At 38.4% G+C, this 22,869-nt stretch overlaps 1 long non-coding RNA gene across 1 annotated transcript in view; it reads right to left on the bottom strand.

The window, feature by feature from the left end:
* The window catches only part of LOC142411349 (uncharacterized), a 43,809-nt gene that overhangs the window by 6,243 nt on the left and 14,697 nt on the right, over window positions 1–22,869 (bottom strand). The gene's annotated exons all lie outside the window — the stretch shown is intronic.

Here is a 22,869-nt window from a genome sequence, read left to right as displayed (position 1 = left end):
GGTTAGTTTTAACTGATTATTTCCTGTGTAATTTTACTAGTGATTGCTGACTGAAGAAAGAAGTGTATTTGGCTTTGCTAGACTGGTGCCAAACTAGAACTGTACTACAGCTACTGTCCAGAAAGATGAACAGAAAATAAGATCTTTACATGATCTTATTTTCTCTACAGCTGGGGTCTTGGGATCTCTACAGCTGGGGTCTTGGGAAAGTGCAGGCAAAATTTACTTGAAATCTGGGTCCAGGCTGAAATCACTGGTTAGTGAATTTGTCTTTTGGCTAGTTCAGTACTTTCTTCTCTGTCTTCAGTTGAAATTAGGTTTACACGCTGTTTAGCTAGAAATGTTTCAGCTACCTCTTTGAATTTCACAACATATTTCCTATGTAGTATTGGACCAAAACTAGTGATGGGAGCCAGGCAGCTCTTGAAGGCTAAGCAATTTCCTCAGGGTCGCGCATCATCTCTGTTCTCCCTTTGCAATTGCCGCTAGACGAGCCTTTTAGTTAAAATAACAGGAGAAGAAAGGTTATTAGGCTTTGATTCCCAGTTTGAAGTTCCTGATTCTCAATAAATATGAAGGCAACGATGGCAGCAGCAACTTCTCTAGGACAGGCGGTGTGCCGGCTCAGGTGGAGCTGTGTCCAGGCTCATCTGTCACACGGATGGTAGCACCGTAAACACCCAGCTTTCTGCTAGGCTCAGCCAGTGTGTGAGAGGAAGGGGTTGCTGGTTTTTCCAGTAAAAAAATATGGTGGGATAGAATATTTTACATTTTTGCAAACCTTTGAAGCAATTTATTTACAAGAAGAACAGTTGTAAAAAGATCTCACGCAGTCTGTGCTTAAAAATTACTAATGATATAGAGAGGTTTTCTGGGTAACTTCTTACATTGTTTAAAGGCTTTCGTTAATTTACAGCTTAAAATTTTGCTTCGTTTAAGCTGAATTTTTCACTCTTTCCCTGCATTACTTCTCAAGGTTGGGATCCCCATGTGGAACAACTAATAACTGTTCTTTTTATAACGACCTTAAGGTTTTGGAAAATCAGGATCACGTGTCCCTTCAGTCTTCTATTTTCTACTCTGAATTCCTTCTAACTTTGTCAAGGGTCCTGTTCCTCTAAGCCTATTATCCTGTTTGATGTTTTAATGTGGGCTTCACGCAGCTTGCTTACATCTTTCTCAGTGCATTGCTCCTGGCTCCTTGTTTAAGACCGTGCTCCACTCAAAGCTTCATCAGCACGAAGCAAGGTAGGAATACCTTAACATGTAATGGATCTGGTCATTTCACGCATCCAACAGAGACCAGATCATAAAGTTCTGCTCACCTAGTTGTCTTATTTTTTCTCTGTTTTATTTCGGAGTTTAAAAACAAAACCTTCTTAAGCTCTGATTTATATTTCCATAGAGCTCATGTTGCCAAGACAACTATAATATATGTTCTCTTCTGGAAAAACCTCTTGTAGACATAAGAAGCTTTCCCAGATATACTATTCAATCTGAAATGGTTGTAAAATGAAATACATAGTGAATTCACTAGCACTTTTCCATACGCTGTCAATTTAATTGACATGGTGGGGTTATTGCCCACTTTGTGTTTGCAGTTTATGTTATTCTTAACTTTCATTTGAATAGTGTAAAGGAAAGAAATCCAATACATTTTTTCTGATGTTTATTGAGTTAAAAAGGAGCAGGAAGTATTTCTGGTCAAATATTTTAGGTAATAGAAATGCACGTTCTCTGTGTTGCTCTGACATTAATTATCAGTATCTTCATGGGGAAAAAGCGGGGGAGGCTTCATTTCTGGCAGAAATATGTTAGCTGCTAAAGCAACTAAAGAAATGAACAAGATTGTCATTGGTTTTTGTATTGATTTCTGCACTTTTTCATTATTTTATATTCTACTTTCTTAGCACTGTATAATGTACTGTCTCTAGGGGCAACAGTACTGACCCTGGTTCAATTCTGCAAATTTGGAAGCCCTAGAATAGAGAGATATAAGCTGCTACCATAATTTTAACAACTACATCAATTAGACCTGTGCTTTAATTCGTTAACAGTTATTAGTCATTGGTCTTTGCCGTGTTTAAAAGTTTGTACTTGTTTATCAAAAAACTGAAATCATATCACATGAGTTAGGTGATATATCACAGCATCCATACTGAATAATTTTACCACACTACATCTTTCTTGGCATATGAACAACGAGAAAATTTAGATTGTGTGTGTTAATGAAAGCCCCAGGAAATAACCCATGTAATATTTTGAATGAAAACAGCTCTATTTCCATCTTGAAATGGATTGGTGCTCTTTTTGTACAGCTGGTATTGGGTGAATTAAATCTGTGGTTGCATACCATAGTCTCCTCTTGATACAGAGTCTTGGCCATTGCATAGACACGGAGTTCAGTGAGGAATCCTAGCTCATGGGGGAGAAAGGAAGTTGGAGAACACAGACTGTAGGTAGTATGAAAGAGTAGAGCGATGCTTTAGAAAGACATTCAAATGAATAATAAAAGGTATTCCATTTTCATATAAAACCAAAGCAACCTGTGTAAAATCAGCATTCTTGAAAAAATTGTTTTTAACTGATTAGCTAAAATTTCCTGCACAAAACAGTTTGAACTGAAAAATTTCAGCCATTCCTCTATTTTCAACCAAGGCAGGGAAAGGAGACCTGAGGGAAAAAAAGAAGTGAAAAATGGACAGAACTTGTATTCACGGGAACTATTTGGATGAGTAGTTTCCAAAATACACTATTTTTGCAAATGGGTTAAGATGCAACTGATAAATGCACAAAGGGCTTCAGTTCTCCATTTTTTTCACAACAGCTAGTTCAGCAAGGTATAGAAAATATTTTAGAAGTAGAATGAGGAACTAAAGGGAGCAACCAGGAATGCATGTAATTCCTTCCTCCCACCAGCCCTCTAGAGGATAAGAGTACTGAGAAGCTCATTTTAAAAAACTATCATTAGCCATGACTTTTCAAAAAGGCACAAGTCTTTACAATTATAGCTGTTCTTGTTCTAAACATGTTTCAGTCATCAGAATTTGGGAGATAAAGAGACATCTGAAAAGCTGTATAACATAATGGCTGATTAAAGATTCTGCATCCCTAAGAGCATGTGAACACTGCTAAGAGAGAATGTTCTTTCTTTGGTAAAAACACATACCAATTCTGCATTTATATAAAGCAATCATTTAAGACGGGTAAAAAGAGGTTCTTGGCAACAGCAAGGTCTTTGTGGAAGAATATGTTGCTTTCTGTAGAGTTCCATCAACATATTCACATTTCCTTCCAAGAATCTTATTTTCAGAATTAGCATATTTTTTTATAACTCCTTCTCAGATACACTATGTCACTTGCTCTGCACAGTTCCCATTTATAACTGGTATCACATGAGCTTCATTAAGACTCAGAGCAGTGCCTGAGCTGTTATGACACAGGATCACATATACGGGCACAAACTGTCTTTGGTAAGTAGCTTAGAGATTTTTTTTATTATTATTTTTAAGATAGCGTATCTATGCTAAATATAACCGCACTCAAAACTGAAATAAATGAAGTTCCTGAGACTCATCAAGGTTTTGCTCCATCCCAGATCATCTTGGCAAAGAGACGTGGATGCAGTTTCCCAGAAAACTGTCAAATGCTTTCAGCCCCAGGAACTAAGAAGCTAGACATCAAACTCAAATTTCTTTCATGGTAATCTGTATCCAAATTTTAGGTAAGAACCCGTTCTTTATTTCAAGTAATATTTTTCAATCAAGGCAGGGAGGGCCCAGATCAGGCCGGTGAGTTTCACTTTAGGTTTCCACCTCCCTCTCTGCACAATCACTACCTAAAGTCATCTAAGAGTTTTATTTATTAAGTTCTAGGTGTGATTTCCCTTGACCCCTCCTGTTCCCTTCACGAGGCACGTTATGATTGAGACTCTGTCTTTTACTATGGTACCTTTATGGCGCTGTTCTGTGACCTGTGCCGTAGGCGTGGAATAGATGCTGTGTGACTCTGAACTAGACAGACTTCTATTGCATGGCTGCCTGAAACTGGGAGTCCTGGCTTGGGTCATGCACACGCTGCCCTACAGTCCTGTACTTCTATGCTCTATATGTCTCTGAAAATATTATCAACGCTGCCGTGACTGCATCTAACACCTAGAAGAAGAAATTAGCTTTAAACTAGACAAATGAAATACTGCTGTCAACATAGCTGTGGCAGACTGGAGCTCAGTGTGGGCTCACTGCCTGAACATTTATTTAGCTTCCTGGACAAGTTTTGTAGCTGAATTGGTCTGCAGCATCTATATGGCTAGCAGAAGCTGAACTTAGCAGGGTGAATGCTTGTATTGACCTACAGCATAAGCTTAATGCTTGCAAATGAGCTGCAGGGAATGTAGAACAAAGATGACTGGCATGAACACAAGAGTGTTGGACGCTCTTGGGCGATCCCTTCCATGACGCATTCTCCAGTAACTTGCTGCGTACACTAGCCTTACGAGTTAAAAGGAATAACTTCCAACTAAAGTAAAGGGACTAAAGCAATATGATAGATTGATGGAATGGTACAACTTTTGATTTACTCTGACGATTATGTAGCTGAGCAAATCTGTATTTCTGTCATGTACAGGGTAAGATTCATAGTTTATATCCCCAACAAAATGTTGAGAATGTGAATTATACTAAATCTTGCAATCAGGCAAAGGAACTAAGTCCCAAAGCAGCTGTATTCCAGGAGAAGGGAAGAAAGAAATATATAATTACCTACTACTATCACAAACATTGAAATATATCATCTCTAATGAAAAAAAGCCCAGTGCATCCTAATAAAAAGGAAAGGGATAAGCAAGAGAGATGTATGAATGGCCAACTTGTAGGTGGTGGTAGCCTCCATAAATCTTACAGCGTGGTAGCAGCACAGTGCTGGATAGCTATCAAATACACCGTGTTGTAAATTATAGAAGGCAAGACCTGGCCCATGCAGCCCTTTGAGTACCAATGTCAAGAGGAAGGGACAAAGCAGCCCTTAGGGCAATTAGGATCTCCAACAGGCTGCAAATTCAGTTGAAATCTTCCTCTTTCCTCAGTTGTGCTCTTATTTCTTCTCATTTTCTTCAAACTCAGGTAAGTAAAAAGTTCATGCAGGACAAGAAAGAACCCTTTCTGATGCCTTTTGTTCCTCACATATACCACACAATGTATATCAATGTTAGGGATTACAAAGTTTTGTTGACACATGTCACTCTGACACGTTACTGTCTTTTTGGAAATTTTCCTTCCAGATATTCCAATAGCAAATGTTTACACAGTGCAAGAGATTAGAAGGATAAAATAAATAAACATTTTCCAGCTGAATCTGGAAAATCTCAGCTGCTTAAACCAATGTGTGTATGTGTATATATACACACACATATATATCAACAAAAAGAATGTGAAATGGAAACCAGAGAAGTTAGTGCGAAACAGTCTGTATTGCTAGTTCTTTAGCTGACTTCACAGAGTAAACTGGCTTCCTCTTTGATTTTCAGTTTTTCTAGAACCTTTGTAATTCGCCATGGTGTCCTTCTTACTCAATTATTATTTTGTAAGGTGCTTTTGGTTCACATAAATCTGTACCTGTATTCTGTTTGAATTTATCACCCTGTTTTCCCTGTAAGCAGTTTATGTTTTGATGCTTTTACACACTGAATTCTCAAAGACTTAAGTAGAATGCAAAATACTACCCAGAAAAAGGTAAAACAGCGCTGTCTATACAGTGAGCAGTTTATGGATTCCAAGGGGCTTCAGGGAGTGCTAGATTATATATTTGGACTGCAGGGCAAATAGAAAGTTTTTGAACAGCATGTGCACCTGGATGGCTTCTTATTGACTTGGCTCCATAGAGACCCAAGAGCTTTGTCTGTTGCAATAAGGCCATAGAGTAAAGTATTGTTGGTAGATGGTAGAATGTGAAGAGCCATAGTGTGGTCTCCTTTGCTGGCATAGCAACAGACTCCATCAGCAGGAACATTTCTCACATAGATTTTGCCACAGTCTAGAAAACGTAAACTTTTATTTTAGTCTGAATGAGTATTATTCTCACAGTACAGAACTTGAGCTGAAGAGAGGGTGTCCTCTGGCAAAGAGCAATTCCCCAGGCTAGAAGCTAGAAAGAAAATAATTCTACAGAAAAAATGCCATTTTATTTGCTAATGTCATTTTGCATTTTCTTTTTAATCTGTACAGAAGTTTAGGAAGCACTAAAACAGTTGTTACAAAAACGTGCAAAGTGCTATCCGGATTTTGTGGAGCACTGCTGGCTTCCTGCCCGCCTTGGCCTCAGAATGAAAGGAAGAGAAGGGGAACCTGGTAACCAGGAACCAAGTCAAATTCGAGTCTGGATACCCTTGGGTCCAGGCACGACTCCCATGCCTCCCCACATTCAGAGCTGTGAAAGGGGAAGCACAGAGCTCTACCATTATGTTTCTTCTTCTACTTCATTGTGTGAGTCTCAGCTTGACCTCAAAACTAAACTCAGCTGCAGTGGTAGTGTGAAAGGGTAAGCTTTGCCAGACTTACGCCAAACAGCAGAGAGCCCTCAAAGACAAAGTTAATTCATGTTTGGTGCCTTTGGGTGAACTTTAACTTTTCTCCGTTTGATCTGGATAAGCTGTGTGCAGCACAATCTGTCAGCAGGTCTCCAGAGCTTTTCCCAGCAGAATGCAGCAAGTGGGGCTCAGGCCAGAACCAGGCTAATAACCAGCAGTAGAGGAAGCTGTTTGGGTTGCTGCCTTACTTATGTCTGCCTTTGGACTAGCTTTTAACCTTGCAACATATACCTATACATGTGTAACTGGAACATATTGATGTGATGGGAAGGAAGTGGCAGAAGAAAGCTTATTGCAAGTTTGTCTAATTTCGCACACATCAGAGACTTCCGGCGGTGCTGAGGACTAATTATCCATCAGTCCCATATGAATTACATAGATTTTCACTACACAGGGTTAGAACCACACCAGCACACAGCTCATTTCACATGCTGATAGCCTTTAATATCCTTCTGCCATGTTTCACAGTCCAATTATTTATTTATTTAGCTGAAATCAAGCTGAAAGGGAGAGGAAAAGCATTATGGTATAGAGGATCTTAGCCACAGAAGTGGCCTGTATTGTAGAAACTGCCCCTTTCTCTTTTTTTTTTTTTAACAACAGCTGGTGATATGACTGGTATAAAGCTTTATAGGGAAGGGTCTTATCCCAGCTTGACATCCTGCCTTGAATTCCTGTGGCCTGGCTGTTTTACTCGACCAGCTCCTTCCATAGCCTCTCTTTTCAGACCCTCTCCTCTCTTTATTCCGTGATGCTAACAACATTTGTGCAGGCATTTAAGCACTTTATTTCCTTAAGTCAGGTTTGATTAAAGTGACACGTCAGAGACTGAGCTATAGGACAGGTGTAGTCCTGTCCTATATATCCATCCGTTACAGGGCATGCTATCCTTTTGTTATATGTATGAGGTCCCAGGAGTGGGTTTCTTATCACCAATGAAGTATCCTTCATTACCTTTCAGCTAATGTCTCCCTTTTAAAGTACACTATAGCTTTTTTTATTCAGCTTCACCATACTGATGCCTAGGTTTGGACCTGTTTGATAACTGTTCCGGAATAAATCAGCATCTTTCCCACTCTCTGTGAGAAGGGCAGAGAAGGGAAGAAAGCACTAGACAGAAAAAAGGAATAGCAGGTAAAGCTTGAGGAATACCTTACAAATGAAAACATGAAGAAAAAGAACAAGACAATCCTGTTATTTCCTTAAGATGCACCTCCCAAGCAGAAAGCCAGAGAAACATGTTCTGGCCTAACCCCAAAGTGAATAAAACCCCCTTCCTTCTCCCTGTTTTGTCATATTTTTTAGTGGAAAAGAAAAAAGAAGAAATAAGAAATCTCTTATATTTCTTTGATGTGTAATGATGCATGTGAAAAACAAAGAAGTAGAATGCAGAGAATAGAAAATAAAATACCAATGTAAGTTTTACAGGATTGAAGGAGGAAAACCCTACAGGCCTTTTCAAAGACCCTTGCTGATTACTGTTATTCCTAGCTACTACTAAGTGCAACCAGAGTATGCCCACTGCTTGCATTCTGCTTTTGAATTATTCATCACTTTTACTTTCATGTAAAATAACTATTTGTAAAGTCTTTAAGCCTTTTAATTTTTTTTTTTTTTTCACTAAAACATGGAAATCTAAGGAGGACTTTAAGATTTACAGGGATGTAACTCTCTGTTAAAAACCTTGCCTAATTAGAAGGAAGTACGAGAGAGAGCAAATAGAGCACAAATAGAGCACCGTAGTTCTGTTACCCGTGGAACTACTCCCCTATCCTCACCCCCTCCTGTCATTCCCGTTAACTCCCTTCAGATCACTTACTAGCGAGAAAAGAAGCCCATGATGTAGGTGCTTTTCACATGAGCAGTCACTGTAATTGTTCAAAACCATTGCTGGATTCCATATAAGTAGAGCTACAGAGGGGGGACAATTTTTCTCAAACCCTGATTTTGTGGTTTGTGCTTTTTTTTTCGTGAAACTATTTTCAGCTATTTAGAACTTAAACATTTTTGGCACTTAGGTTTTTAAAGCCGTTTTCTTTCTTTTTCTCCATGCTTCTTTTCTATGAGGGGAAAGATTAAATAAACAGAAAAGGTGAAAAGAAACAGAAAAAACCCCAAAATTAATTTCTTCCTTTCTGCCATTTTCATTGAAATGTTCCCCCCAAAAAATGTTCCAGTCATTTACAGAAGAACCTTTAGTCATACCATGGTCTGTCTCCTCTCATGGTTCAACCCATTTAATTTTGGGAGACCTGCTTGGCCAACCTAGCTTCTTCATGAGAAATGACTGTTATTAGGAAAGGTTAAAATTTTTACTTTGCCTCCAAGACATAAATTGGCAAGATCTCCAGTAATCTGTCTTGCCTATATTGATTTGTACTTCTAATTTGAGAACAGTTTTTGGTTAAAGTATCTGTTTTGTTTCAAATAGGATATATGGTAGAAGTCACTACATTTTATTTTCTGTTCTGTTGCTAATGATGAAGTGTCCCTAATTTCTGAAATTTTTCTAGTAGAAATGAAATCTAAATCTGTCAGCTAATAATAGCGCTCTCAGGGATTTGAGGCTTTTGAATCTCTTTACACAGTCTTCCCTCATATTATTTTGTTCTCTTTTCTTGGCAGGTGTTCTGAGGCTGAGATTTCACTTTTTAAGGTACCGTGAATAGTGTCTGTAGAATCTGAATGACTTCAGTTTGCTCAGCCGAAAAGAAAGCTAAGGGCAGTCAGGCATCTTGTCGTATTTTAGAGGCTCTGTGTTTACTATGAGAGACGTATTTTTTTTTAAGATGGATAAGATGTGACAGGGTGTCCATTAGGGCTATCCCTTTTTAGCCTTCTTTATTGAATGAAAATGTCTAATGATCTTAACTGCTGTTTCTGACAGGGGCCTAGAAATCAAATATTACATCTCAGACTATGCACACAACCCTTTTCAAACATATAAAATTAATAATCAAATGTACCGCTGCAAAGAGAGAACCATTAACTTTTATTTTTTAGAGGAGGAATGCACTCGTATGTCCTTGTAAAGATTAAAGGAGAAACTTCTTTTTCAATTAGATCCATTACTTGAGGAACAGATGCCTTAGAGTTTGAAATTGCGTTGTGTAAAGAGCTCAAACATGCTGCACAGAACACTACTCAAATGTACAAAATGACTGAGTAGGGTGTTTTCAGCTCTATTTTTTTATGACACAAGAAACCCTGAGAGAGAAAGTCTTTGTTTTGCCTTGGGGAGGGTATGCAGGCTCAGTGGAGAAGGAGATTGCTAATCACAGATAACACTGTAATGACTCTTGCCAGAAAGTAGTCAGCTCCACAGGATAATAGGATTAAAGCCTTCCCTTCTGGAAGAGCAGGCAGTGCACCAAAGCTGAACTGTCCTCTGCAAGTATGCGGTAAAAATTCCAGACTGGGTCCGACCATGGCACGCAGTTCCTACTGCTGCAGTTGAACAGGCAGCTTTACTCTGTCATCACCTTTGACGTGAACATGGAGTTTTTCGTGGCTTTTCCGTAGAAGTGCAGTGCTGGCTGCCAAGACCCATCTTCAGGTGTCCCCTTCCTTTGGAGCGGGCGAACAAGTGAGGCCTGTAAGTGAGTAGGCTTTTCTCCTACAGCAGATGGTTCAGGACATAAGCTTGCATTGCTGACCTGAGGGGATTTGGTGATGGGATGGAGAAACTGTCACTCTCAATCATTGCTTCAACTCTGGTCTAACTGTTATTTCTGAAGATTTGATATCGCTGACTCAGTAGTTTAAAGTCTGAGGTGCTCTGTGAGATGATGTGGTGGTTAAAGTTTATTTCCTAATGAAAGGGAAAAAAAAAAGGATCTTTGTTGCCTATCTCAAAAGAGGACCTTGAGTGAAATGGTCTTAGGGGACTGTCTCTTTTGTAGGGAATATCCCTCCAGGGCTACCAGTGCTGCATCTCTTCAGAAGTTAAACAAAAGAGCTCATTTACTACAGATATTAAACAACATGGTCGCATTTGTTGCAAGTCACTTGAGAAAGAAATTTGCTTGAAAACTGTATTTCAGAAGTTTTTCCTATACTGCAGTAGTATTTAAAATAATAAGGAAGGCAGAAATTAAAACATTCATACCAATAATGCTAATAACTTCCAAGTTTTTCTTAAAAAAATCTGGGTGGCTGGACAACGTTACAGCTACTGAGACCAGTATGAGAACTGATTACATGTGAAATCACCCCAAGCTTGTAAGTTTGGGGTTTCTATTCAGTTAATAGAAAGTGGCCATCAGACTCCATACACATTTTGCCTTTGTAACAACTGGTCTGCAATTAAAAAGCTTGTGATAGGATGGAGTTAACTGAGTCAGCCAAAATACTCCAGACTCTTCCGACAGCACATGGGTTGTCTTTTCTACTCAGCACTATACTTCATCATTTGCTGTTATATTTTGTACTGTGGTATGTCAAGTAATGGGAACCACATAGGTCAGACGTCACTGCGTTACTGAGATTTTTAAACTGTTCAAATGTCTTTTGAGGAGCAGGTGCCTTTAAAAAGCAATACCTTTCTGTCTGCTATCTGGTTATATGTTCTGTCTTCTAGATACAGTAATATTTTATTTACATTACCAGCTGAGAACTTTTCTTGACAATCACTTGAGCAAGAAATAAATGCAAGAAATATAATTGTCTGCTTCAGATACTATTTCTTACATTGATTACAGAAGGAATGGAGGTAAGGGAGGATTAATTCACAAACTCTCTTGAAGAAATAGGAAAATGCTTTATATTTACAAGAGGGAACCATTCTTTCTAGGCAGTGATTAAGATAAATACTCTGATTTTGTGATATAGGCTGTCAAATAAAGTCCTTGGGAGCATATTTTGAGCAACCGCTTTACGTGGAACATTTTGTCATTAACCTGAGACACGCTCTCTGGTTGTTACGGCTTATGTTGCGAATGGAAGACTGAGCCTAAACTCAGTACATAAATTTTCTGACACTATCCTGTTCTGAAGGTAATGCAGTTGATAGCTGGGAGAAAGCTACACGGCTGGAAGGCAGTAATTGCCTTGCCTGGCAAAGAAATACTGTCTCTCCTTTGGTTAGAGGCACGCAGGGAGGAAGCAGCAGACTGCAAAGAGTCGGACATAAAGCAGCCAGGGGCAAGATCTTCGCCTGAGAGCTCAGGGTGACTCTGGCCAGCCAAAGCCAGGCCGGGGCTGTCTTTTCTTTATCCTGCCCGGTTGTATAATGCGCCAACGCTACAGCTACGTTTTTTCTAAGTGCGGCAGCTGAAGGGAGAATGAATGACGACGGCGTGTGAGGAGGCATGCTGTTCCCACTCAGAACCTTGCCCATGGGGCAGAGGGATGCACAAGTGGAGAGTAATGGATCAAAAAGGTTGAGGGCCATCCCAGTTCTCTGTTATGAACAGACCCGTTGCCACTGTTTACGCTGTGTGTTAACACCCGATCTATCACCTGCTACTTAACACACAAGGACTAGCAGGGAAACGCGATCCCTAAACCTGCCTGGATTAAATTTAAGTTATACATCAGGGATAATTCATCAAAAGCTTTTTTGTCTTGACTGTGAAACTGCACAGGCTGAGTCAACAGTGAAACCCATCTTTTAGCAAAGATCTGGAGCATTAGGCTAGCCAAATTTGAAAGCCAGAAGAAGAATCCAGGGTATGATTTCCGTCCCTATAAAGCAATGAAACTAATCAGTGTTTAAAGGAAATTAAATCAATGGATCAAGATCTGAAAACTGTCTAAAATAAGCAAAAGCATTTTTTATGTGTGGGCTAGTAAGACCACTGTGAGCACAGTCTAGCTTATTAAGGACTCTGGTTTGGACTACATTTTATCTTATTCTCTGGACATTGCAAATCTTGTTCAGCATTTCATTTGGCACAAGCGGATTCTAGTCTGATGGATGGTTCCACAAAGACAGTTATCTTTTAAATACAATGTACATTTTTCTTTTTTAGGTTTGTTTCAATCTAGAGCAATGTTAAAATATATATTAGGCTAAGAGTTTGTCTGAGGTTCTCTGTAATTATTTTAGTTTTGAGGCAAAACACTTTCATATCAAAATTGAATGTTTAAAAAGAAACAGGCAAATGTCCGCGCTTTACTTGTAAGCATTATGTATAGTTACGAGTGATGAAAAATATCCTCTCTTCTCATGAAAAAGATAGGACTGTTTTGCAAGAAACAAGAGAGCTGAAAAAGTGTAATTTATTTTCTTTCTTGTGTTAGCATTACTGTTATTCACTTGGTTGCATTTGCGACTAAAATATGCTAGACACTGCAAGAGAAACCATCCTTCACCATAAGGGTTTAAAATCATTATACCCCTATAAAAATTAACTGACAATTATAGAATATATTAAATACAAAAATTCATTTTTGCAACTTGAAATTACTATTGATTGTGTTTATGTGTTTGACTAATACCAGAGCTCAACATACCTCATTCATATGAATTATTAATTTATTTGGGGAAAATGTAAAAGACTAGTGCTCCTAGAATTGGCACTAGACTTGTTTTCAGTGGGAGATGCTGGAGTCTGAGCTCTGTTGAAAATTTTGTCTTTGAATCAGAGATGGTTCCTGTGGGAAGGTGCACATTACCATACTATCATGGTTGAACTTCCAAAAAGTTGTGATGAAAGCAGTTTACAGCCTCCTTTCCTTAAATAAATCACTTGTGAATGAACGACAAATCTACCAGCCCACTTGCAAGACGCATCAATACCTGTTTTACTCATTAAGCATTTTTGTCCATTTAGACGTGGGATATCAAAGCTTAACTTCATTCACTATGAGATCTTAAAGAGTACAAATGATTTATTTTTTACATTTTGGAGCCAACTTTGGGGGGAGCAGCAGATCCAAAGATAACCAAATGTGAGGAAATGTTGTTTTAAGGATAACAGGGGAATAATATGCTGCTTAGAGAAACATTTCTATTTTCTGCCATTTCTACTAAGCAGTTAGAATTCTTTTTAGGTGTTCCCCATTAAAAGGTTAATATCAGGTATGGCTCTTCCACTATTGATAAAAAGAAATAGAAATCTGAGAAAATCTCACAGAAATAGATTTTATAGAAATATGTTCTATATTATATGTAATAATTTTATATATTTTATTATATTTATTGTATTTTAGTATTACATATAACCCTACAGGAAAATAATCTCTTTCCTGAACAGGTTGTCATGAGATGGCATGTTTCTGTGAAAAATTATCTTCAGTGTAAAAACCATTCAGTGTAGAAAAATTATGTATGATGTAAAATTCAGCCAAAGGATAATTGTGGGCTTTGTTTTTTGGTTTTGTTGTTGTTGTTTTGATTTTCGTTAGGGTTTTTTTACTAAAAAGAAAGAGCAAAACATAACTAAAGTCATTATTTTTTTTTCTAATTCAAGATACTAGTGTGCTTTATAGCAAAGACTAACAGACATTAATCCTGGTTCAACTGCATAGTGACAAATGGCTATTTGAAGTATTACAGTGTTTCCATAGGCTGAAGCATAGGTAACCACACAGAAAAATACACCCTTTACAACCAAGCCTCTAATTTTTTTCTCAGATGAAAGACAAACTAATACATTGTTGGCAATATTCAAAACTTCCATCATATCAGTACATTTTGGTTTAGGTGAGTGAAACTTAGGGAACAACAAATTTCCTGTCAAAATCAATTGATCTATAGAAATTACAATAGAAAATGTTATGTTTTCTTACGAAAAAGTATAAAAAAATTATCCAGTTGTTAGTAGGTACTTTGTACAGAGGTGAATATTCACCATGTGCCATTTTTAATTTATTGAAAAGGCAGTAAAAATGGTGTTGATGTAGAGAGCCTTTCAGTAGCTGAATATAATTTTTAGTTATTTCATGACATATTCAAAATATATGAATATCTTAATTTGATATTAAGCTTAATCTGAACTTCTATATCAAAATTTAAAGGTAAATTGCAACAAAGAATGATGACAAACTTAGCAGAAGCATAACTCTTATTAAAAAAAATACCATGTCATAGCTTGATAGTTATAAATAGCTTTCATGTGGTAGAATACATTATCTTTAACTACATGATTTTTTATTTTTCAGCAGACAGGCTGTAATTTGATAGTCTCACTTTCTTGGAATAACATGTTGTCATTTCAGAATCTTTTTTTATTTTTTAACTCAATCAGCTAAGATATATTACCATCTTTATGCTTATTATTAAAAAATTTGATTCTGTATGGCTGAAGCAGACAGAAGATCTTGCCTGTAGGGAACGTATTGATGGTCCAGTGCCTCAACTGGATATTCTTTCTAGTAGAAATGTGTTGACTTATCTTTACCCCAAGAAGAAAATGCACAAATCAGTAACGATAAAAGTCAAGAAACCTAGAAATGACCAATCAATTGGGCTGCTTCTTATTTTGGGCATTTAGTACAAGGCCCCTTGAATTGGTTTCAGAGGAATTTACCGAAAGAGCAGTCCTCCTAACAGTGTCTCAGATTTGGCATCCTGAAGTGAAGGCATCCAAAGTCACTCTGGGAAACCTTATGGTAATCTTTAATGTTAAATCTGTAGAGTCTCTGTCCCAATTTCAGATGGTGACCAAAGACAGCATGTTGTTCCCCTTCATAAACTGGTATTTTTGGGGACACAACTTACTTTCATTAAAAACATACATGTTGTATAGGTTGTACATCCAAGCAACCACTTCCTCCCAGCTCTACCACCTTGAATTAGTACACACTATGTGTGCCAAATGCAGACCTTGAAGTCTCGTAGGAACTCCAACTCTACAGCCATGCTGTAATGTAAACCTCTTGGCATTTCTAAAACAGCAGTTCCACATATCAAAGCCATGCTTGTCTCAATTTGTTTTCAGATTTTGTCATCTGCTGTAACAGCTGTCTCTTAAGTAGCACAGAATAGGCTCTGTAGACAAATCTCACCATGGGAATTCTCCTCCAAGGGAAATCTTGCGCTGTGGCAATTAACAGCTCACATGTTCGGAGTGATGCATACCAGGCGTGTCACGCTGGTGAGATGTTAGAGGAGCCCTGACATGGAAAGTTAACTTGCTTCAGCAATGGGTGTAGAACAGCATGTGTGTACCTCTTCTATATAGTAAAACATGGCAACGCAGCACAGAGAAAGATGTTCAAATTGAGTATCTATGAATGGAATTGAGAATTGGCATTCTTAAGTGCTTATCTCGTGCTTGATTCTGTCGTTTTGTGTAGGTTACCTAGCTGTCTCATTATTTTCCAACTGTGAGCGAAGAAGAGTATTTCTCAATACTTTTCTACAGATGTTGGGGGTCACAGCGAGGCTTGGATTCACAAAAGCTCTGTTAGCCCTTTACTGAAAGCTCTAGTGCAGGGGGTCTGATTGAAAGCTTTGATGTAGGGGGTCTAATTTCACAATGACCTCAACTCCTGTGTCATACTTTCCTTCTGATCAGCAAGTGGTTTTTTTATTTTTTTACTCTGTTCAGAAGCCATTGTCATAGCAGCTTCCCCTTGAGTCATCTTTAGGTGGTTACTTTTCATCTTCAGGGCTACCTATGTTACTGTTCTGATTTTACCCAAAATATTAAATGAGGACTTCAACACCTAGCCTCCAACTTTGTTTTCTTAGCTTTAGGGAATAAAACCCCCACCATATAAAAAAGCATATTTGTATGCTCATACCCTACAAAAGATATGACTAGCTGCTTCTACTATGATATGATAAATAACTGAGTACAACAGTCTTATTTAGAAAGATGTTATACTTAACGTAATAGTACACAGTTAATAATTTTAATTTTAGAATTTTAGTTTTTCAGGAAGGGGAATATAATTGAAATATAGTCATAATACATATAAGTATAACAAAACGCACATTACAAAAATCTAATAAAGGCCAAAAACCGGAGCAGCTTTAAAAATGGGACAAACACAATCACCCTAAAACAGTTCTAAGCCTCAGGAGAGCTTAAAACAACTTGTAAAATTCAAGGGTTCTCCTCCTGTCTCCCCACCTACTGCTACTGCAGCTGTTCCTGCAAACGGTTCATTCTGCAGAAGTTAGTTTTAATACCAGTTGGAAAAGGTGACTAAAATATTTTTGCTACGATCAGACTAGATGGATTTCACACCTCTCTGTAAAAGAACCGGCTGGGCCAACAGCAGTCAAGTCACACTTAATCCTTGTTTTGAGGGTTTAAGGGAAACATAAACCCTGTGCTCGTTCTCAGCTGAAGAATAAGTGCAGGGCAAATTCTGTCCCTTCCCTTTAGCTACCGGGATGCCATGCAATAAATAGGAGGTAATCAAAGGAAATGCAATATATAGCAATTTGCAGATCATTGAGGCTGACTCAGCAAGGGCTCGCTCTGTATTACATGAAGTTCAAGTTGTCATTGCTATACGGTGTATCCTTTCCTCATCCATTTGCAAAAACGGGTGTCCAGGTTACTGTTCCTGCTGCTGCACTAAGGAGCTGAAAGGGACTGGCAGCACCGAGCGGCCGTGGAGCTCCCCAGTCCCTGGCTCACGTACTTGAGCTGGTCTTACATCACAGGGAGGGTTTTGGCATGTCTGTTCAGGCTAATTGGCTTGACAGCTAATTAGAGCTAATGAGCCTGAAGCACCAAATAAACATGACATCTATGCTCTGCCTTTTATAACTCTGGCATTTCTCTCATTTTGGTGAAGCCTATTCATGTCACATAGATTGAAATACCTAGTTGATCTTGTTACTCATATGACTGCCCCGAGCACATGGTAATGCCTCTCTTAATGCCAAGAAGAGTATGAATAACGCAATTTAAGTCATTGTAGTGTTGATATGGATCATCCCAATGGGGGCTCTCCCACTCATTCAGAAATGTGGTTGAATGATCAAACTAAACCAATGATTATTATTAAGTGGAAGGAGACACATACAGAAGAATTGTCTTCAAAGAAACTGTAACATAGTTAAGTTTTGAGCTGGATGCAATGGGTATTGAAAAGGAAATAACTGCTAAAAATAACAACTAAGATTATGATCTTTTAATTCATATGACATTATGAAAATATGAATGGCTGATTCATGAGTTGTGGAAAGAATAACCTTAATACAGCTGAGCTGATTCTGCTGCACATTATGAAAAGAAATGCCAAGTTTTACTCTACGCTGCTGAAAGATAACCATTGTCTTTACTGTTTGTCCTGGTTTTGGCTGGGATAGTGTTAGTTTTCTTCCCAGGAGCTGGCATAGTGCTGTGTTTTTGATTTAGTATGAGAATAATGTTGATAGCACACTGATGCTTTAGTTGTTGCTGAGTAATGTTTACACTGGTCAAGGACTTTTCAGCTTCCCATGCTCTGCCAGAGGCACAAGAAGCTGGGAGGGGACACAGGCAGGATGGCTGATCCAAACTGCCCAAAGGGCTATTCCATACCATATGGCGTCATGCTCAGTATAGAAACTGGGGGGAGTTGGCTGGGGGGCAGCGACTGCTGCTCAGGGATGGGCTGGGCATCGGTTGGTGGGTGGTGAGCGGTTGCATCACTTGGTTTTTTTCCTTGGGTTTTGTTCCTCTTTCTCTCTCTCGTTGTTTTCCTTTTCATTATAATTTTTTATTATTATTATTATTATTATTATTATTATTATTATATTTATATGTATTTTATTTTATTTTATTTCAATTATTAAACTGTTCTTATCTCAACCCACAAGTTTTCTTACTTTTGCTCTTCAGATTCTCTCCGCCATCCCGCAGCAGGGCAGGGTGAGCGAGCGGCTGTGCGGGGCTTAGTTGCCAACCGGGGCTGAACCACGACAGTCCTTTTTGGCGCTCAATGTGGGGCAGATATCTGGGTGGTATTCTTAAATAGTTGTTTAAGTATTACCAAGTAAAAATACCAAAATAAAAAAAGGATAAAATTTGCTCATCAACTCACTCATAATTGAGCTGTACTTTTCCAGATCTAAACAGGATGCTTGAAAATGAAAAGGCTGACCTGAGGTCTCCACATCGTTTTGGTGCCAAAACACAGAAGATCCTCTGCATTTCTACAGTACGTATGTGTCAGGTGAAATTGAGTTCCAGAAAGTTTTTGGGCAAGCATACTCCTGCCAGTCTTTTCCTTCTGCAGCTGATCCCCAGACTCTAGACTCTGTTTGAATAGAATTGCACAGGCATTGCAGTTGTACATAGGCTCATTTGTTCTGTTTCTGGTTTTAATTTTGCCTTACACGGAGGCTTTGGACATGTAACATCATGTCTCTGGCTGAGTTGTCGGTCTGTGCAATGGGGATGGTTATTCTTCCTTATTCAGTTAATTATTTAGAAGGCTAGATGAAGCAGAACTACCTTTTCAGGTGCCACTTTTATTGCCACTAGTGAAAATAATGCGACCATATCAGGTTCATTTTAAACTCATTGTCAGTATATAAATGACTACAAACACTGCAGACAAATTAGAGCCTGTACCTTAACTGTTTATGAAAGACTCAGATACCACAATGACAAACATCATAGAAAACGTTACAGTTGCAAACCTGTATTACTTTTCTCTGCTTCATCAGGTCCATCAAGTGCTATTTTCAAGGTAGCCACTTTATTAAGTAACCTTGTAAAAAGAAAAGGAGAGGCAAAATAGAGCACCAAGTTCAATGAGACTGATCCTGATTAGGACATCCAAGTCCCATAATAATACAAACAGATAACATATCTAGATATACTATCTATATAGGTATGTTTAATGCATCTTTTCAATCAAGATTCTAGGAAGAAATCCTCACCTATAATCTTGTGTATCAGGGATGTACACACTCAGAGAGAGGCCATAAGGGAAGTATGAAATGACTTAAAAAAAAAAAAAATCTTCTTTTTTTTAAGGGAAATCACTACAATTAAGTATGAAACAGCACCTTCCATGCCAGCAATTCACAATTCATGAGTTCACTTGGCCAAAAAAGTCTAGCGCTAGAAGAATGCCTGTTCAATCTGGAAAGGTTTCAGCTTTATATTGATAGGATACAGAATTGCTAAGGTTAATAGGAGCTTTTGAGGGGAAGGGAAGGGAAGAGAGAATTAGGTGTCGTTTTCTTGGGTAATTGTTCCATTCACAAAAACAGAGATAAGAAGCATGTGTAAGAACCCTAGGGATGAAGGATGGGTTAATCATGACCCAGAAAGCATTTTAAGTCTTTTATAGGGGAAAAAATTGCCCCAGCTTTTGTTGAATTTGTAGTCAGGGGTTCCAATGAGCCTGCTTCATTCTACCACTGTAAGCAGGATAGGAGGTATTCAAAAGCCATTTATTTCATATTGCATGGCTCTTCCTCTTGGGGTTATTCAACAGGACTTACAGTTCCCACAGCTGTCATAGTATCAAAAGAGGCTATTTGCCCCACATCCTTTAATACAGGATTGCATTGTTTCTGATGACATATCAGCTTTGATGCATTCAACCAGTTCCGAAGTAAATGAAGGCTGTTTAGCGTGTCCTTGTTTTCATGTATTACAATATATTATTAATTTTACCTCCTGAAATAAAACCACCATTTCCTTGGATTAAATATGTAAAGAATGGGCAGGCCTGGAATTAAGTAAGTTTTTCTAGTGAACAGCCCTTCCTAAGAGTAGTAGATACATGTTTCAATGTTTTATATGGCATGCTTAAATTATAATAGTTTTTAGACTACTTTTCACAGTCTGTATGATTTCCCCTTTGCAATTTCATGCTCATGGAAAATTGTAAAAATGATATGGTCTTTTTTGAGCCTTTTATTAAGCTGCTTTGTCTCCAGTTGGGGAAAAAAATAATTTCTATGATATGGATAGGAAGATTCCAGGGATTTATTTCAGGGCCTGTCATCAACCTGCTACCAAATTATATTATTATTATTATTATTCAGTATTGTCCTCCAATGATTCTGCAGTGCTCAGTTCATAAGCTAAAAAGACTGACTTAGACAAGACTTCATGCCAGAGATATTAAAGGAACTAATCTGTACACCTACCTCATTAGGAAGAATTGCTCAAGAACATGTTGTCCTTATATACAGATTGCCCCTGTAAGGCTGCCAATGTCAGCAAGACCTTGGGTGCATCTGTCATGCTAGCAACTGTAGACTTGATACATTTTCTTGTGTGTATTTGTGCACAAGTGCAAAAAATTTCTGAGCAATTTTGTTCCTGTGAGTTTACTCCCTTCGCTTCTTGGATCATATAAGAACAAGTATCTGGAATCCAGGCCAAAACACTTTTTAAAACCAGGTTAGATGGTAAAGTCTCTTTTCTCCTATCTACAGGAACCTTTTCTGATAATTGAGTTAATATTGAAAGTCAATTTTTTGTCTGACTAAGATTTCAGCTCTTGCATGTATTGGATAAGTCAAAGAATAAATTCCTTTAAACAGATTAGCCAAGCAAAAAAGGATTTTGCAACTATAAAAACAATAATTGTGCAGATTGTCAGGGCCTGTTATTTTACTATCTTGGAATACAAATGTCTTTCACATACTTTGCTAGAAAGGCTTATTCAGGACAGGAGTGCTCTGTGGTACTGGTGGTTGCTTGCATTGAATTATTCACTGGTTCTCAAGGTAGTCAGTGACAGTTTTCTTCCCGCTACTGCTCTGCGTATCACTGCAGCAGGCCCAAACGCTCAATTTTGCACAAGCGTGATTCCACGTTAAGAGTGTTGACTCTGTCCAACAGATCTTGTGATCCTTCCTTTAATGGCTGCTATTGTCTTTTGCCACCTCCTATTTGTTTTTAATCTGCTTAATGTATGCCTTATCCTGCAGTGTTCCCAAAGCTAATAGTTTATGAGACATCTTGTTGTAGTAGGGCTACATGACTTGCATAAATCTACTAAAATGGTAGTCTATTGCATATTGCCTTCAAAATCTAATAAGCATTCAACTTTGTTCCTCAGCCAGCTGGCAGACCTTTGTGATACCATTCTGATTTTATGACGAAACACTGATGTAAATCAGTGATAACGAAAGCTAACTAAAAACTGAGATAACAAAACTGAATCAAAGAATCAAAGGCCAAGCAAAGGGTTATACAGTGTGACCCAAAAACATGCAGAAAATGAGTGTGACGGCACCCATGAGGATGACACTTTGGGATCCCAGTCTATTCTGCTGCATTTGTGTACATTCACGTTCATTCTGATCACATGCCAGAAAAGGCTTGAGCATTGACGTTGTTTAACGTCAGTGTTTATGGTGGTATCTGGGGCTTGCATGAATGCGTTGCTGTGGACAAGACATGGAAGTTGAAATTATGAACCCAGACTCCAATGTCTCTGTTGGAGCTCTAGAAGTAATCTTTCAAAATGGAATCCATTCCTCCCACAGAAGATGCTCTCAACCAAGCCAAAGTATGTACATCCTGCAAAGCTTACATTGTAAAATGCGTGAAAGGGAGAAGTCTTGTTCTTGAAAGAGGATAGACTAGTTGACCTAACAGATATTTTCCCTTCTAACTTCTGGATTTAATGAGAAAATGATAAATAAACTTTCCTAGCAATCCTATTTTTCAAATAGACATGCTGCTGCAGGAAAGAACCAGAGACTCTCTTCAAAAACAGAGAAGCTGAGAGCTTTGTGATCAATGATATCCAGCAAGTAATGCTTGGAATACTAAGTTCTCTTTTTCCAAAAGGTAATAGAAGAAAGCATAATGATAAATGGAAGGAAATGCATGTCCCACTTACAAATGTAAATTCCTCCAAACAGGGTATTTCAAAGTGAGCCCTCAGGATGGCAGGCATATGTGCATTTTAATCAGAGTCGAATGGTTAATCACCGAACCTCGTTCTCAGATGTTAAAGGCCTCAACCCTGCATCCAGCTGCTGATGAGAGGCTGCCTCCCTAGCTAAGCTTGGGCATGGTGGGTATAACTTTTGAACCTGTCAATCAGAAGATTTCCAGCCAACCTAGTTCCCAACCCCAGACTGCTACCAGCGAGGACTCCTGTTAGGCTAAACCTTGCAGGTTTCACAGAGCCAGTTCTGCTATAGAATGTTGTCATTCATAATGACATTTCCTTGTGCTGAGTCAGCAAAGGTAGAGAGGAGATGTACCTTAATTTTGAATTTAAGAGTTACCTCATAGTTTTCAAAGTCATCAAACAACTCTTTTGGGGGTAAATAACAGCCGTCTTTTGTCCTTTTACTACAAAAGGGAAATTGATGTAATTAATGTCAGACAGTGAGGTTGTGCTTTGCTGTGTAATGGGAAGGTGATATTGGATTTGGCATTTGGTGAATGCAGTCTAAGTTTATCAGA

Source organism: Mycteria americana, chromosome 6 (assembly GCF_035582795.1).
Source record: "Mycteria americana isolate JAX WOST 10 ecotype Jacksonville Zoo and Gardens chromosome 6, USCA_MyAme_1.0, whole genome shotgun sequence".
Lineage (NCBI taxonomy): Eukaryota > Metazoa > Chordata > Aves > Ciconiiformes > Ciconiidae > Mycteria > Mycteria americana.
The sequence above is the reverse complement of the archived record's forward strand: the minus strand, read 5'-3'. Positions and strand labels throughout refer to the sequence as shown.